Raw genomic sequence first — 16,627 nt, 5'->3', positions numbered from 1 at the left:
GCACGCAGAGCAGACGTGGGAGCACCACGGACCCAGTCACTAGTGTTACCTTATCTCTGGTGGCTCTCTCCGAAAGAAGAGGCTCTGCTCAGGTGGGAAGGTGAGCGTCCAGCTTGGGGACGTGCCGCTCCATGTTGCAGGGACGGGGCTGGCCTCTCCCAGCGGAGCTCCTCCGTGTCACCACTAAGCTAGAAAAGAGGTGGGAGAGTTGGGAAACGCTGCTGGTCCTGCAGGCCCACCGCTCGGCAGCACCCCTGGGCCAGGCGGCTGCCCGAGGAAGCGCCCACGCGAGCGGACACTTGCTGCCCTGCCCCACGTGTGACCGTGCCCTGCTCTGGGCAGGATCCCACCCCCCGAGCCCCACGCTGGGCTCTGTGGCTGCTCGCCCATGGACCATCCCTCTCGCTCCCTCCCCACCTCACCGTCCACCTCGGTTACCTCCTGCCGCTTCACTGCCGTCCCCCCTACCAGCACACCCCAGCACCTTGCCCTGACGTGAGATTATGGCTCTTCCCTCCTCCATCAGTCGGCCTTCCCACACCACCACCCACCGGCTCTCCAAACCCTGTCCTGCTCCCGGCCATTCCTGCCTGCCAGTCAGCCATGTCCCACCAGCTCGCTCTTCCTCCTCGTCCTTCCAGCTTGCGTTTCCCAAGCCTATCAGTGTTCCCCAGCCTTGAGTGCTGCGCAGCTAATTAGCTCACTACAAAGATTGAGGAATAATTAGGGACTCCACGGAAAGCACAAAACTAGGCCATCTCGCCTTAAATAAACGCGAGAAAGTGTCTCTCTGCTCTGCTGACGGCCTGTGATTGCTTCGAGCAAATGATTACACGACTTACTGTCCCTCAGCTCCCACTCCAGGCATGTTCACCAGAGGTGCCTCTGCCTCCATCTGGCTTTTTCGGCTCACGTCCCTGCCGCTAAAGCCGACTCCTCCCCAGAGCTCCACGGCTAGCCAGGCGCTGAAGCAAGCCTACAGCTTTCCTGGCGATGATGGGGCTGCTGGTTGGGGCCCTGCCTTCTCAAAGATCCACCATCTCCAGCTCTCTCTGGGGGAAAGCCAGCACCAAGAATGGAAAATAGCTAGCTAGAAAAACGTTTGCAAAATTTCTTTTCCAGATGCCTCCACTGGATAGAAGAGATGCTAAAACAGCCTTTCCCCTGGGCAGCTCCTCCATGACGGGCAGGAGTCTGCCTTGCCTCACACTGGGGTTCCTAAAGAACGGGGCGATACCAGAGGAGGAGGATCTGTGAGCTGCACAGCTCCTCCTTCCTCATGCACAGACCGTCCTGGGGACTCAGCTTGGGCGTGCTGAAGTCCCCTGGTGACACGCAGGGGCTCCCTGCAAACCTGTGTCTCCCCCCGAGGAAACACCCATCCCTCCTGCCTTCTCGAGGCGATGAGCAGGAGGTAGAGTGAGAGGCAGCCCCATGTGAAGCATCTCTGACCTTCACCACTCGCTCGTCTCCCCAGCACTGCAAACGATCCCTCCTCCAGCCATTGGCTGTGCCTGAAGTGCTTCACACAGTTTTGTCACTTACTAATGATATTTAATAACAACCTGACACTCAGCCCCTGCGTCTCCCTCGGAGACCTGAGGCAGCCGTGCCAGAAGCCTGACTAATGTCCCCAGCCATCTGCGGAGGAGCGGTGGCTGCTGCCTCCCGGGGAAGGTGAGATGGGGTGTGTGTGAGGGGGACGCATTGCTTTAAGCCCTTCAGAAGAGCCTCCCCAGGTGCTGCTCTCCCCGAGCCCGCTCAGCCCAGGCTGAGCATCCCCTCCTGCTGGCGCCCACGGTGAGGAGCACTGGTGGCCACAGTGGGAAACGACAGCTTCTCATCTCAGGGACCAACCCGCAAAGGACCTCGGGGAGACTGCGGCACTTTCCATCAAGCCACAACCCCTGCCATCAGAGGCTTTATAGCCCTTATGAGTTCGTTTTCTTCTTCTTGGGGTTTTATAGCACCTCAGATCCACAGCCACAGAAGGGGCAGGGAGAGAGAGGTGGGAGGAGGGTCCTAAGGGGCAGCCTACACCAAACCTGAGGACACTTTCAGCACCAGGTCTCTGATGCAGACTGCAGGGTATGTCTCTGCGGCTGTGCTGGGGAAAGCAAACCTAACCCTCCTCCAGGCACAGCTCCTCCTCAGTGGTCTGGAGAGGTGAGGTATCAGGTGTCTGTCACCCACAGGAGCTTCCCTTGCCATACCCCAGGACACAGGTGTCAGGAAAATGAAAAACGTCAGCTTTCTCTCGTATGAGGGTTCAGCGACTGGGGAAGGTCTGTGCTCGGAGAAGGGCCATGCTGAGCCAGCCCCAGGGCCGTGTGCCTCAGGAGCGTGTCCCCAGGCACGGCTGCAGGCAGGTGCCCGTGGCAGAGGGAAGGCCCAGGCAAGTACAGAAAAACCCCTAATAACCCTCCTGTGCAATCCCCCTCCCAGCCTCAGGCAACCCGAGGTTAGAGAGCTTCTGAGCCACACAATGCCTCTGCACCACCTTCTTATTAGTCCTTAACAAACCTTTCTTCCTCGAAGTTGTCCGATTGCATTTTTTTTAATCTACTCAAGCCCCTGGCCTGCAGTGGTAGATGTCGCAGTGGGTGCCACCCCCAAATCCTGCTCGGTGCTTGGTGCCGCCAGCGAGGTGCAGTTGCTCAGTACAGCCTGCACCGTGCATATGAAATCTACGCTGCAAATGCAGTCCTGCTCCTTTTTTCCCCACCGCTGAAGGGTTAAGGATTTGCAGAGAGCAGGTGAAGCTGGGCAGAGCAGGCAGGGCTGCCTGCTGTAGCTGTGTCTGCACCAGCAAATGGGCTGAAGCAGCTGCTCCCTTCTCCTGGGTGACTGCTTAAATGGACAATGCCAAGGTCAATTAGACCCAACCCTGGACCTGCCTTTTCTTTCTCTTTTCTTTTTCCCAGGGCTCACGAGCATTGACAATTCAAACAAAAGAGAATTCAGGACAAAAAGCAAGAGTGAGGGCTTCAAACACCTTCATCTAACAACTCTTCCCAGGCAGGCTGGCAAGGCAGCTTAGCATTGCCTTTCCACTACCGCTCGCCTGCCCGTTGCAACCTGCTCCAGAAACCATGGGAGAAGAGACCCAAAGCTTTTCAATTTCCTGTGCTTCTCTTACTTTGTGTAACCAGATAGCATGGTTTCACACTCACTGTGCCTGCTTACAGCATAGAAATCCTCTGTGGCAGAGCCATTTCAGAGATAAAACCTCCACCTGTGCCATCTTACATCAGGCTGAAAACAGAGGCAGGGCCAGGGTGCTTGCTCTGGAGCAAACCTCCTTGGTTCTGCACCAAGAACCTGGGAGCAGAAGAGCCCCTGAGCATTGCTCCAGCCTGGCAGAGGGCTGCCACCCTGCAGAAAGAGGCAGGAGTAGATGGGGAATGGGCCGCGGGCTCTCCAGCCCCCTCCGTGGCGAGCCTCTCTGATGGGATGCTCTTGAAGCAAAACTGCAGAATGTCTCCACGTCTCGGGTGCCCCCCGGTCCACGCACCCTGAGCTCTCAGTAAGGCTGCGTTGTCAGGACCCCGGTGATGACACCGAAGTCGAGAGTATTTTCCAAAAGCAGAAGTGTGAGGAGGAAGAAGAGACACAAAATCACCTCGGTCAAGCAATCTTGCCCGGTGACAAGCAGGTCTGGCTCTGGCACCTTCAAAGGAGCGTGAGAAGTGCCCTGAAGGACTGGGGTGGGGTGGGGTCTGTGCAGAACCAGGAGGTTCCTTCTGGCGCCGGGCCCTCACGGATGGATGCTCAAGGCAGCAAACAGATACAACTTTATCCTGCAGTGCAAGCGGAGCCGTTCCTGTCTTTCAAACACACACCGAATCATTTTTAAGATCTGTGCCTCAGAACTATCTTTTTGATAAAACTAATCACAGGCTTAAATTACAGATAAATACCCGATATTAAAAGAACAGTTTGAAAAGGAGGAAAGGGGTAGTTTAACGGTGCTCATTTTCTCTGCTTTTCTGTAGCACACATCTTGGGCTATTTAACTGTAGAGCTTATGAAGCTTCATTCTGACAACTCTCCTTTCTTTTAAATGTGGCTTCCACAAATGTTTCCCCTGGTTTCTTTACCCGCTGTTAGCTGTATTATTGCAGCAGTCACCATACCTCCAGCTGAGACTAGGAAGCAGGCATGCAAAGAGCTATATGAAAACACAAACAAAGGAATAAACCTGGTGCTTAAAAGGCTGGACCCAAAAGCATCTACATTGGGAATGAGGGACACCTAGGTGCCCGTGAGGGATCTGGGCTATAATAGCTCAACAAAGAAGAGTACCTGTAAAAAAAAAAAAAAAAAAAAAAAAAAAAAAAAAAAAAATCAAAGCTGCAAGTGGCTGAAGAGCCAGGCTGAGGACTGGTCTGTGCCAGCACAGCTCTCCTGCCCACACCTCTGCCAGTCCTTGTGCTGCCAGCCAGGAATGATCCAGCTCTAGGTGCTTTTAAGCTCCACGCAATCCAGGCTCGCGCTGGCTTCCTCTGCTCTGTGGGGAACAATGGCTTTGATCAACAGAAGATTGCTGAGTTAATTGTAATGATATTCTAATAAAGCTGGGGAGATTAATTACGGCTCTTTATCAGAGCTGGCCCTCCGCCAAGGGTTTGCAAAATTGTTTTCCTCTGTTTCTTGTCATTCGAATTTAGGAGAAGAAAGGAGGAAGCTGGGTGCCTTTTTTTTCCTCCAGCACTCGGGAGTGTGGCCTTGTGCCCTGCTCACGCTCGGCGCATTTACAGAGGGGAGCGGGGAGGGCGCAGACAGGGAAAGCAAATGGAGAGCGACAGAGCAAACCGATTCGCCATGATGCAGCACAGCCGCGCTCCTCGTCAGCGAGCGGGTCGGTGCAGGGATGCACGAAGGGACGAGATGACGGCGTGCGGCCCACGGACGTCGCTGCACGGAGGGTGAACCCGGGGCACGTTACACCTTGCCGGGCCGGGGAGGGGACAAGCCGCGTGCGGTGCTCGCCGTGAGGGCTCACAGCGGCAGCGCTGACACCGGGCACGAGAGCTTTGTGGCCTTCGGTCCTGCTCGTACCACACCGGCACGGAAAAGCAAGTGTCCGGAGAGCAGCCAGAGCCCTGCTAAGTGGCCTTGGGCAACGGGAGACTCCAACCTTCCTATTTCGCTTGACAAATAGCTGTTCCTTGCAGGGAAGATTTAGCAGCGTCCAGGCAGGTGAGAGACAGACCCGCGGAGGAAGGATCCGGGCTGGGAGGCGGCAGATCAATCAGGCAGAGCCGCCTGCTCTCGCCCACGGAGAAAGGAGGAGAGGCCCTTCCTGCAGCTGGCTGGCACGCAGCGTGCTGGCGGGAGAGGCTGCAAGTCAAACTGGGGAAAGAACACTGAGGATTGAAATGATACCACTCGCTTTTAAGCAGGCAGCCGAGCGCTGCTGGGAAACTTCCTACCCACTGGGCAGGGCCTGCTGCTTTGAGGAGGAAAAACACCACCCCCTATCCCACGGCCTTCAGCTCTCTGAGGGGCCCCCATGAGACACGCGGCTGCTCCAGAGGCATTTTCCTGAATGGCTCTAGGAAGCTGACACATCGCTACTGCTCATGAACCACGAAGACAGAGTGGGAGTCTAGATTAAAATTCTAAGTGTTATTCCTGCCAAACAGAACCTAACCAGGTTTTATGCATCCGCGACATGCTCACGCAGGAGCGGCCCCAGCTCTCCGTGCAGCAGCGGGGCCGGCACGCTGCACGGTGCTTGCTGCTCACCCCTTCCCCTGCCAGGCACACGCCGTAACGCCCACCTCCAGGCCACTGAAATGGCAGGGTGTCGCTGGGACGGACAGGGCTGGCACAGCAAGCCCCAGTGTATTCACCCGGGTGGAAAATCCAGCAAGGAGCAGCCGCCTCCACCTGCAACACGGCCGTGTGCAACCTCTGCCCGCCCTTCCAAAGCAACGCGGGTGCACCAAGGTCTTTTTGCCTGCTGAAGGGTCAGAGCAGGACAGCAACATCCTCTCTGCGCTAAACCAGAGGACACACAGCAAGGTCACCACAGGGTAAGAGTAGGGGTCTGTGTTTTCTACTATCGCCCGGATAACAACCTAGATGATTCTTTAGGGTTTTCAGTGACCCATAAAAACTATCTTGCATCCCAAATGTTTGCTGCAACTGAGAGGAAAAAATGCTGATCTAAATACTTCTCTCCTGGAACATGACAGAAACAATTATTCATTTAGGCTTTTGAAAAGACTATTGAGTTTGGCAAAATGTTGCTCCAGGGGTAAAATAACTAGAAAATACTTTCAAGAACATTTTAAAGCCCTACTTTTTTTAGATAAGGAAACTCCAGTTTTCCCATTTCAGAACAAATCCTTACGCTAAAATCTGAGTTTATCTTAAAGACAAAGAAATAACCAAAACATTAAGAGAACAGTTACCAAGAAGATAACACCGGAACGCAAAGCATTGCAGAACTGTTTTCATAACCTTCCATTCCAAGAAAATTTGCCCTTTTATAGCGACTCTGGATGACCAAAGAATTTCAGCAGCTTAAGATACTCCTTAAGAAGAAAATCTCATTTCCAGCTGCCTCGAGACCTCACCCTTGCCTGTGCCGGGCCTGGTGCTGGCCCCTCTCCGGGGGCTCAGCACCGGCAGCAGTGGGGCGGTACAGCCGGGGGTGCGCCCCGCGGCACCCACCGCTCCAGCACGCACTACCTGAGATTCCCCATAAATAAAATCATCAGCATCAGCTCTCGTGTTCATTTCACAGGCGGCTGCTCTGCTGACAGGTTTCACACGCCGCTACTGTGTCTTGTCAGCTTTATACTCTCAGGCCAACGCCAGCTCACCAGCTCCGATGTATATACATAAAAATAAATGGCTCAGAAACCCCAATAAAGTGACAGATAACATAATGGGACCTGGCTTCAGAAAATAAGCTTGTTTATGGAACCTCTGCGCCTCCAATTTTGATTCATGTCATGCAGGCTGTCTCTCACTTCCCATGGGTGGCAGGGGGGCGGCTGCTGGATAAGAGCTGCCTTTGGGGCTCCTGTCCCCAGACTGGCAGCGTTAGTGGCAGGAGCAGAGAGCAGAGCTTCCCGCAGGATTGGCTGGATGTGATCTTCCTCCAGCTCCTGCAGGAGCTCAGCATTTTCGCTGGCAGCCGCCCCAGCCGGGTCCAATACCTGCCCACCTCAGGGAAGCTCTCCTCATCCTCTCTAACCTTCCTCCTTTTCCTTGGGCTTTTTGGGCTTGCCCATGCTGTCTGCAAGCTGGAGGCAGCTGTAAAGACCTCAGGGCTTCAGCAGCCAGCAGAGCATATGAAGTAAAACCAGACAGTGCCTGAAGGAGACCGTGTGAGCTTCAAACAGGAGAGCTCCTGATGGCACGAACCCGTTCTCCTGGTAGCTCCTTTGCTCTGGGCTGCAGATGGTCCTTATTCAATCTCTTGCTAGAAGAGCTTCCTTGCAAACAGGGATAATCCTTCATTTGATGTTTGCTCCCTTGGATATCACTGTTCACAGCAAGCACTGCAATTTGTGTTTATTCTTGCCAAGCCATGTTTATTCTTGAGCCGCTTTGATTGTTACAGTGAAGGCTGGGATGGCTCTTTCAGTCAAAGTGCCTGTTTCCAGGGGGCTAATAATGAGAGACTGTCAATCCGAGGACACAAGGGGAAAAAAAAAAAAAAAAATCACAGCCCCTCCTCTCACAGAAAACAATCAGCCACGCTCCGTACTTCTCAATCTTTGATATGCAGCTGGAAGATCTTGAGCTCCAGCCTCAAGTGGACGTGCCAACGGGACGCCGGCCCCAACGCCCTTCCTGCGGAGGAGCTCGGAGGCTCTCGGGAAAAGCCTCGCAGCCGTGGTGTATAAATGCCACGAGACACGGGTGTTGGAGCAGCTCCGTGCCGTGCATGGGACAGATGCCTGGTGCAGGGTGAGCCTAGCAGAGCCTGCGTGGTGGAGCCAGGCTGCCGGGACAGATGCACCAGAGCTCCTGCCCCGGGGAAGCTCTTCAGAGCAGCCCAAGAGCCCGGAGAGTTAAAGCTGAAGATATCACGGTAATTTGCTGCAATTTCCTACACCACGACTGATGCACCCAGCAACTCCTGTCCCGAGCCCCGGCTCCCACGTGCAGAGCAAACCCCTGGCTAACTGCTGCCAGGCACACACCACACCTTGAGAGGGAGAACTACCCCTGCAAGATGCAGGATCACACCCACAGACCTGCAGTAGCAGAGCAGAGGGACCTCGGGCTCAGAGGGCGACCACAAGGCTCCCTGTCCCTTGCTCTAATCCCCAAGCCTTTGGCCCATTCAGATTTTAATCTAACCTTACATCATGCTGCCATTTGTCCGGGACTCAGTACTAAGGAGGGCTGTGGGGGAGGTTTCCCCTCAAATTAAATAATTAAAATGTTCTTCTCTGGCTAAATAATTTTCTTTTTTTCCCCCCAGCAGACCAGTGCCAATAAATATTTAATACATTCCTTGCTTCACTGCATCCAGTGTGTTGCCATTTTAGAAATCATTTTATTGTGTGTATTTTTCGTCTTTTAATTACAGTCACCCAGTATCAAACCGCTCCAATAAATAAGCAAAGGCAGGGGAGAGATGGGGCAGCCGTGACACTTCAGGAGACACATGCTGTGCTACCGGCCCGGGGGGGGTATGCAGGGGGGGTACACATCCCATGCTGTCAGCCCCCCCTGCTCCTGCTTGGGGCTGACATCTGACCCCCGCCTCAACACCAGACACCCCTCCAGCCACGGGCAATCTCTGCGGCTGAAGGACTTCCTGAGTCAGGCATCCTACCTCTCCTTTAAAAGCTCTCAATGGATTTTACTTTTTTTTTCCTTCCAGGAATTTCTCTAATTACAAGGATAGCCTGAGCGCTTCTTAACTGTTCTCTGTCCAAACCAGCCCCTGATCTCCAGCACCAGCAGGTGAAGATGCCCCCGGTGCCGGCAGCGATAGGCGGGCTGCCGGTGACGCTGGGTGCAGCAAACAGGGTCTATGTGGGTGCAGATGTCAGAAACTGCCCCCCCACACCCCTCCATGCTGTTGGGAGCCCCAGCACTGGGGCCACTGCATGGCCAGATCCTGCTGTTCCCACAGCCATTCCCATGGCCACCGGGCTCATGGCCCCAGTGGCCTGGCAGGGAGAGGGTTATCATCTCCTGCAGCCAGCCTGGTGAATGGTATTAGCAAAAATGAATAGAAATTCTACATGAAGCTAATAAGATCTGAGGGGAGTTTCTTAGACAAGTTGATTTCCAAATTGGACTGACTTTAACCTCACATAAATAAAAATGAATGCTTATAAAATATGGTGGAAAAATCCATAAGGGCTGATGAAGGCATTGATGCATTTTTATCTCCCTCCTGCACTTGTGGTGCAGAGCGGGGCTCCACGTCCCACTCGGGATCACCGCGACCCTGCCCGTGCTCCAGATTAGCCCAGACAGGCAGAGGCTGGGGCTGGACTCGATCTGCAGTAGCAAATGCTGCCCTGGGGTGTCCCTCAGCCACCAACAAGGTTCAGGGCTGGGGAAGCTCCCCTGGGCTGGCTGCCTGCACCCTTTGCTCCAGGCATGAGGCGGCAGGTACCAAGCAAGAAGGGGCAAGGGCTCAACCTGCCCCCCACCAGCACTGAGCTGTACAAACCCAGTGCAAGGCAAGCACTGGGTTTGTACTGACCCATCTCTGGGTGCCAGAGAAGGTCCCTAGAGGTCACTAAACCCGGAGGAACATAACCTTCCTACCCAGCCTGCTAAATTCAGCTCGAATTCACCACTGCTTCCACACAGCATGGCAGCAGGACAGACACACAGCACACATTCACAGAGCCAGGAGGATCGCATGAACTTGTATTTCTTTAGGCAACCACTGCTAAAAAAGGCCCTGCCCCAAAGGTCCTCAAGCTAAGCTGGAGATGGGAAGAACCAGAAGGAGAATTGTGGCTGCCTGACAGTCAGGTGGTTCCCACAATTGCACCCAAACCATCCTCACCAATTTGGGACAGAGGCTGGAAAAAGAGGGATGAAGGGCAGGGAGACATCTCTTGCAGGGTGCATCTAGGAGCTTCTCTTCAGGCAAGATGCACTGGGGCAGAAAGCAGAGAGCTGGGAGACCCAGCGACTGCTGGCAGAGGCTGTCACCAGAGGCTGACTGACAGTGAGAAACCGCATGTGGAAAGGGGCTACGGGGTTAACAGGAAAAAGCTGTGAAAGGCCTGGAGAGCAGAGACAGGTAACTGCTGTTTGCCAGCAGGAACCAGCAAAAGCAAGTAAAGCATGGGTGACACGAGCAAAATGACAAGCGAGGAAAATGATCCTTGCAACAGAGCTCTGAACAGGCAGGAGTGGGAGAAGATTGCATTTGTCAAGGCCAGAGAAAAGGATGTTGAAGGAATTGAGCCGTGAGATGATGACACTCCGGATGAGAGTTTTAGCCGTACCTTAGCAACCCGACAGGAAGGAACGAGGCAGGCCGAGCACAGCCATCTCACCCGCAGGCAACACCGAGCTGGCCCTGGGATTGGGGTAACCTTCAGTCACCCACGTGGAGCTTGCACACAGGCGCTGAGATCCGGGCCCAGGCAGCGCAGGAGGTGATGGCAACCGAGGACAGGCTCTGGCGAGCCGTCCCTGAACCCAGTCGTCTGCTGGCACGATGAAGGAGATCTTCAGACAGACAAGACAAACGAAGAGGTAGAAAACCAGGGAAGACGATTTGGGTTGCCAAGGGAGGACAGGTCTTCAAGAGGTCTGTGGGATGAGGGATCGGGAGGAGGAAACGTTCTGCTGGTGCAGAGCTGTTGCCAGGGAGAGCTTATCAGCATCAGGGAAAGCAGGGCACGGGGCCAGCCCTGTGCTGGAACCAGAGGAGCAGAGCCAGCCAGCAGTCGTCGACAGCACGTTCAAAAAGCTGTGGGAACTGGGGGGAGAAAAGGACTGGGGAGAGCTGATGGGATCTAAGGTAGAAGGGAAAAAAAGCAGACCTGTCTGGGAAGATCAAAGGGAAAAGAGGTAGGGAATCATGGTGCAAGGAAGAAGTCTCTGCACCCTCCTGCAAGCTCAGCCAACCTCCCGCAGGCCAACCAGGTGAGAAGTATCAGGAGGCAAAGCCCTAAACCAGCCAGCTCAAAAATCTGGGTAACGGCAGCAGCTGCCCCATAAAAAGGGGTCTGGCCTTGGGAAAATAATGTGGGCAATAAGGAAGTGGAGCAGCCTTAAATATCAATTTCCTCCACATAAATAACACTGTCAATACCTTTGGCTCTACAAGCAAATATTTACAGGGTAGAGAATCTACAAAAGTAAGTGAAACAACTTCTGGGCTGCTTGGGACAGAGACAAGGTGCTCAGAGATGAGCTCCCCTTGCCTGAAGTGAGCAAGGTCCCTGGAAAAGAGGGGTGGCTCCAGGGACCTGGGCAACGAGCTGACACTGGGGGCCACATGCCCGTCTGAAAGCACGGGTGGTCATTTGATGCTTGTGAGATCTTTTCACTGCTGCCACGTGCCAACCCAGAGCTGGCTGCGTGCAGGACCCCGTGTTCACAGTGGGCTTTGCCGGCAGTCAGGGGAAAGGTCTGCGAACTCTCAGCTCTGCTTCTGCCAGGAGATAACCTGGGGATGATGGAAAAGCCAGGCTCCAGCAGCTAAAGGTCTGTGCTCACCCATGAAAGCCAGGCTTGGCCAACCCACTGCTCGCCTGTACCAGCAGGTTTCAGCTCAAGAAGAGGGCAAACATCTCAGCCTTGTGTGTGTTGTACTGGTTATGAGCCTCCCTGCCTCCAGCCCTCCCCCCCGGGACACATTTTTGAGAGACACATCATCACGAGACAACACCAGCCCCAAGGAACCAGTCCCAAAAACGTGAGCATGGCCCAAGGGAAGCCTGCCAGTCCCCTTCCCAGCCACCTCCTGGTAGCTGCGGGAACGCCAGGCACACAGCAGTCGCAGTGTTTCTGAAACAATATAATGCATAATTTTGGATCCATAAAAACAGGCAAAGCTTTTTGACCTAAGTCAGGAATGAAAAAAATACCAATAAACCCAGACCATGTCCTAAATCCTTCCAGGTTCTTGTGGCACTGAAATTCAGGCTCAGAACAACTTTTTAGGAGGAATTCCCGCTGTGTCCCTCCTCTGCATTCACCGCTCATTATCCTCAGCATGGAAATTTTTCCTACCATTTTCAGGAGGTGCTTTGAGCTGTTTTAGCTCAAAACGCTCTGTGCAGTGAATCCAGATTGGACTTGGTAGGCAGGAGGCTGCAAGGAGGAACAAAACCCCCACACAACACATACAACATAAAGACACTTCCAGCCTTGAAGGGCTTACCACCATAACTCCAGACCTTGCAAACTTCTCCTGAGCTTTACTGGGCAAGCTTTACTGAATTTGGCAGCGCAAGGAACTAAGCCCACGTGTGAGTCAGGGCAGGAGCAGGGCCGTGGTGTGCGAGGGGCAGGCACACACAGCTTTGGTGTGCTGCAGGACACGGCATGCACCCACTCACCTCCCCGCGCTGCAGTGGAGCAGGTCAAACACAAAAACCCGTAAGTGGGTTCTTTTCTGCAAACAGCCACGGCTATTCCAGAAGCCAAAGAGGATTACAAGAAGCCTCCTCCTGTCCGGGGAAGATCGGATTGCTGCTTTCATGTTTGGGCTGTGTTCCTACCCACGTTTTGGGGTCCAGCGTGGCTGCAGCATGGGATGGGTGGCTCTGCCCATGGCACGACTCAGGGCTTGGACAAGTCCCTGATCCTCTTGTGGGGCACAAGGAGCAGGAGTAGGACTTGCAGGGGCTTCCTAACAGGCTCAGGCAAGGACAGACACACAGACATCCGGGGCAGACAGACAATGTCAAGCAAAATTGTTCATAAAAGCAATGGATTTACCTTTCCCCTCTCCCCCTTAAAATGTAGGTTTTGTACCAATCCAGAGACATACAGGTCAAATTTGGAGATGAACTTCAGAAAAAAAAAAAAAAAAGGTCAAAATTAAAATTACAGACCTGATATTTTTTTTCCTGGACATTTCTGAAACGGAGCACTTTTCACTCAGGAAGCAAGCCAGCATGCATAAACAAAAAGCAAAATGAAATGACCCCAAACAAAGTGGATTTTCGTGGTTTGTTTCTTCCTTGGGGTGTGCATAAGGGGAAAGGATCACTGTCAGTCTCCCAGAGACATTTTTTAACTACTCTACTCTAGACATCACGTTGAAAAACTGAATTATTCAGAGTGCTCTAATTGCAGCTCTGAGGTACCCTTCCCTTCCTTTGCATGGTAGCATTCCTGGGCAGAAATTGCTGGTTTCCTACCACTTTCCCAAGGGATACAGGCTCTACCCGCACCCAGAGATCACCATGTACCTATTCCCAACAGCACAACACCTTGGGGGGATGAGAGTTTTTACAGATGAGCGTGTGCAAGTCCGTACATGTGCATATAAACTTTGCAGGATGGAAGGAAGAACAAGAAATAATGAATCCCCTTGCACTCACTAAGTCCAAACAAATAGAGTGAAGTGGGAGCCTGATTTACACTGCTTTGATTGAAGATGTAATTTGCTGCTGAATAAATGTGGTTGCATCCAAATCAAACCCTTAGTCCCTCAGACATTATAACTCTTTCCTTTCTTCCCTCAGGGTTTGCCAACCTTTAAGGCTGACCAAGGATGATGTATTACAAGAAGGAATGGCCTTAAATAAGAGAAAGGCAAGTTTAGAATAGATAAAGGGAAGACTTCCCATAAGGAAGGAGGAGATGTTTAAAAGACCCTCCAAGAAATGGTGTCATCACTGTGAATGATTGCAGCCAGCCCAGCCCCACATCCCACACAACATCACCTCAGAATTACGGTGTCCCTCACAGAGCTGTGCCCTACATGCCATGGGGCTGGGGCTCTGTTTTTCCAGCAGCCTCCTGCTCAGAGCACTTTCTAACATAGCTCCCTCTCAGTCCGTCCCACAGGATCCCATCAATACAGGCAGCAATCCTGGTGCCCGCTATTTCACCTGGGTTGTCCATAGCACGGTACATGATACCATATCCTCAAGATGGGAGGGAGACATGCAGGTCTCGATAAGCATACATTGCTATGATGGGCCTCGGATAGAAATCTGGGCCCATATTCAATGCTATCAAAATTGGGAAGTGCTTTCCAGAGCTTTTCAGGAACTTAGGGCCTTGGCTGTGCTGCCTCTCCCCCAGTAAAACCTGGTAAGATTCAGGCCTTTCTTCCTTTGCTCATGTCTCACTGGCTCATCACAAACACCACCCAGCTGGAATTGGCATTTAAATGCCTTCCTCAGGCTATTGCTGACTGGGTGAACCTGCTCCTCAGAGACCTGCTACATGCTGAGCTTCCTCGCTTGTTCTCTTTTCTTTCCTTACAGTACCCTATTTATGAGATCCCTCCAAGGTCTCTATCGATCTTTCAGGCAGCCTTGGCCACACAGCAGCTACCAGAGCAGCAAGGATCCCATCAGCCTTTCGGTCAGGGAGCAAAGGGGAACCAGGGCCCAGCAAGAACAAATCTACCAGGCAGCGAAGGAGGACGTAGCCCCTATCCTCTCTAGCCCCATCCCAAGGGATGCCACGGTCCTTCCCCTCCGCCTGCCCCCGCAGCTGCATCCGACTGTCAGGCAGCATAATGCTGAGTAGAGAAGACACAAGCCAGTGCAAGAGAAAGGAGAATAACAGCCACAAAGATGAAAAATAGTGCATTATAGCCAAGGAGGAGGTTACTCGCACGTTACTGAGCAGCTCTTTGCTTTGCCCTTTGTCTGAAGCCCTGGGGACTTGCAGCCACGCTATGAACATGCAGTGGAGACGTGCATCTTCTGGGCATGAATTCTGCCCCTACACAAGCTCGACTGCTCCAACTGCAGCTTCCCAGTGCAGAGCATCCCTGGGAAGAGCAAAGGTGCTCACAGCCTCAATTTATGTGAGGGAAATCCATCACAAGGCATGAAAGCCTTTCATTCAGGACAATTTGTTGCAGGAGTTATAAACGGAGGCGCTGTGAAGCCAATCGTCAGGCCAGGAGCGCTGCAGATTGGCAAGGTGGAGAGGGCTGCCCCTGCAAGAGGGATGAGAGCTACCTAATAAACATTTATTGGGCAGATGAGGCTGTAAATAGCATGTCTGCTCCCAAGCTAGGCATGGGGGAACAAAGGGGGCAGGAGTAGGCAGCCTCGTCCCTGGGCGCTGTTTGTAACCTGGAGTCATCACTCAGAAGCAAGGACCATGGTGCAGGCAACGCCAAGGCCAGAGGAAAGGAGAGGAGGAGAGATTGATTATCCCATAAATCAATTGCTGGGCACTGATTACAAAATAAACCACCAGGGCAAAGGTCAAGTGCTTTATTATATCACCCAGCCCAAAAGATTTATTTACCACTTGGGCCATCAGTCCCTCTTGCCATCTATTACAGGGAGCTGCAGCTCTCCCTTCCCAGGCACAGCCCTGCAGGCAGCAGCACGAGGCTTAGAGAAAAGATCCAGCAGCCAGGACCAGGCGGGTCCAGGCATTCATCCTGTAGGTCCTACACAGCCACATCTACGAGACCGGGAAAGGTGACAGTCTGGCAGAGCAACCCTGCTGCAGGCACCCGTGGTGGCTGAGGGTGGTCACCAAGTCCTCCATCACCATCAGGCTGCCTGGAAGCAAATCACTTCTCCACGGTGGGGGAGACCAGAGGAACACAGTCTCCTCCGCAAAGAGCCACCAGGCCTGGCTGGGGTGTACCATGCAGAGACTCTCACAGTGGGCTGGCCCCTGGGTGCACTTGCCATTTCTTTCTGGGCTTCAGGAAATACCAAACCCTTTGAGAGACTCAGCGACTTCCCAACAGGGGAGCAGGGCCTTGCTCCAAATCAGATCTGTACCCGGCCAAGCTTTCCATGCCCACTTCTGCCATCTGAGCTCTGTATCCATACAGGGAGAGCTGCATGTCTCATAGCACTCAATTGAAATTCAGCCTACAGAACTTTTTTTTTTTTACCCCCCTTCCCTTTCTAACTTTAGATTTTAAACACATGCAGCAATAAGAGGAATTCCTGGGAGTATTGTTCATCTGTTTCCCATAAGCTGCTTGTCACTGACCATGAAAAGATTTTTCAGTCTGGCTCCCAAAATATAAAAACCCTAAAATGGACATTTTTTGAGTCCTTCGCATCAACCAAAAGAGAGTAACGTCAGAGCTGTAGGATGTGTGCGCGCGTGTACTCGGAGGGTGGCAAAGAAACATCACGGGGAGGAGGAGAGGTGCCAGCCCGTGTGCTGTGGGCAGGGTGTCTTCTGCCTGCACAGCCCACGCCTGCCCACGGCTTGGGGGGCGAAGGCACGAGCCTGGACCCCGCTGGGTGGGCTGCGAGGGGGGCAGAGCGCAGGCAGCCTGGGCTGGGGCTGTTTCCACTTATGGATGTTCCCATTGACCGTGATGCTGTTACCCCCCAACCCCCCCTCCCTGCATGACAGTACTCTGCCAAAATGGTTGCTGCAGTTGGCACTTGCCTGGGAGTTTATTTTTCTTTCTAGAAGTGCTGAATGTTTCGACTCCTATTTTAGCCCATCTGCCAGCAGCGAGCGGAGGCTCCGGCTCACGGGCCCAGCC

The 16,627-nt window shown here is 53.3% G+C and overlaps 1 long non-coding RNA gene across 2 annotated transcripts in view; it reads right to left on the bottom strand.

Annotated features, from left to right (window-relative positions):
- The window catches only part of LOC116961021, a 46,547-nt gene that overhangs the window by 5,351 nt on the left and 24,569 nt on the right, over positions 1–16,627 (bottom strand). For both annotated transcript variants that reach the window (XR_004406723.2, XR_004406724.2), the window contains exon 2: positions 50–188. This is a non-coding gene — a long non-coding RNA (uncharacterized LOC116961021). The remainder of the gene's footprint in view (positions 1–49; positions 189–16,627) is intronic.

The sequence above is a fragment of the Tyto alba genome, unplaced genomic scaffold (genome assembly GCF_018691265.1).
Source record: "Tyto alba isolate M040663 unplaced genomic scaffold, T.alba_DEE_v4.0 Super-Scaffold_41, whole genome shotgun sequence".
In the NCBI taxonomy this organism is placed as follows: Eukaryota; Metazoa; Chordata; class Aves; order Strigiformes; family Tytonidae; genus Tyto; species Tyto alba.
This window is presented reverse-complemented; position numbering and strand designations above follow the sequence as displayed.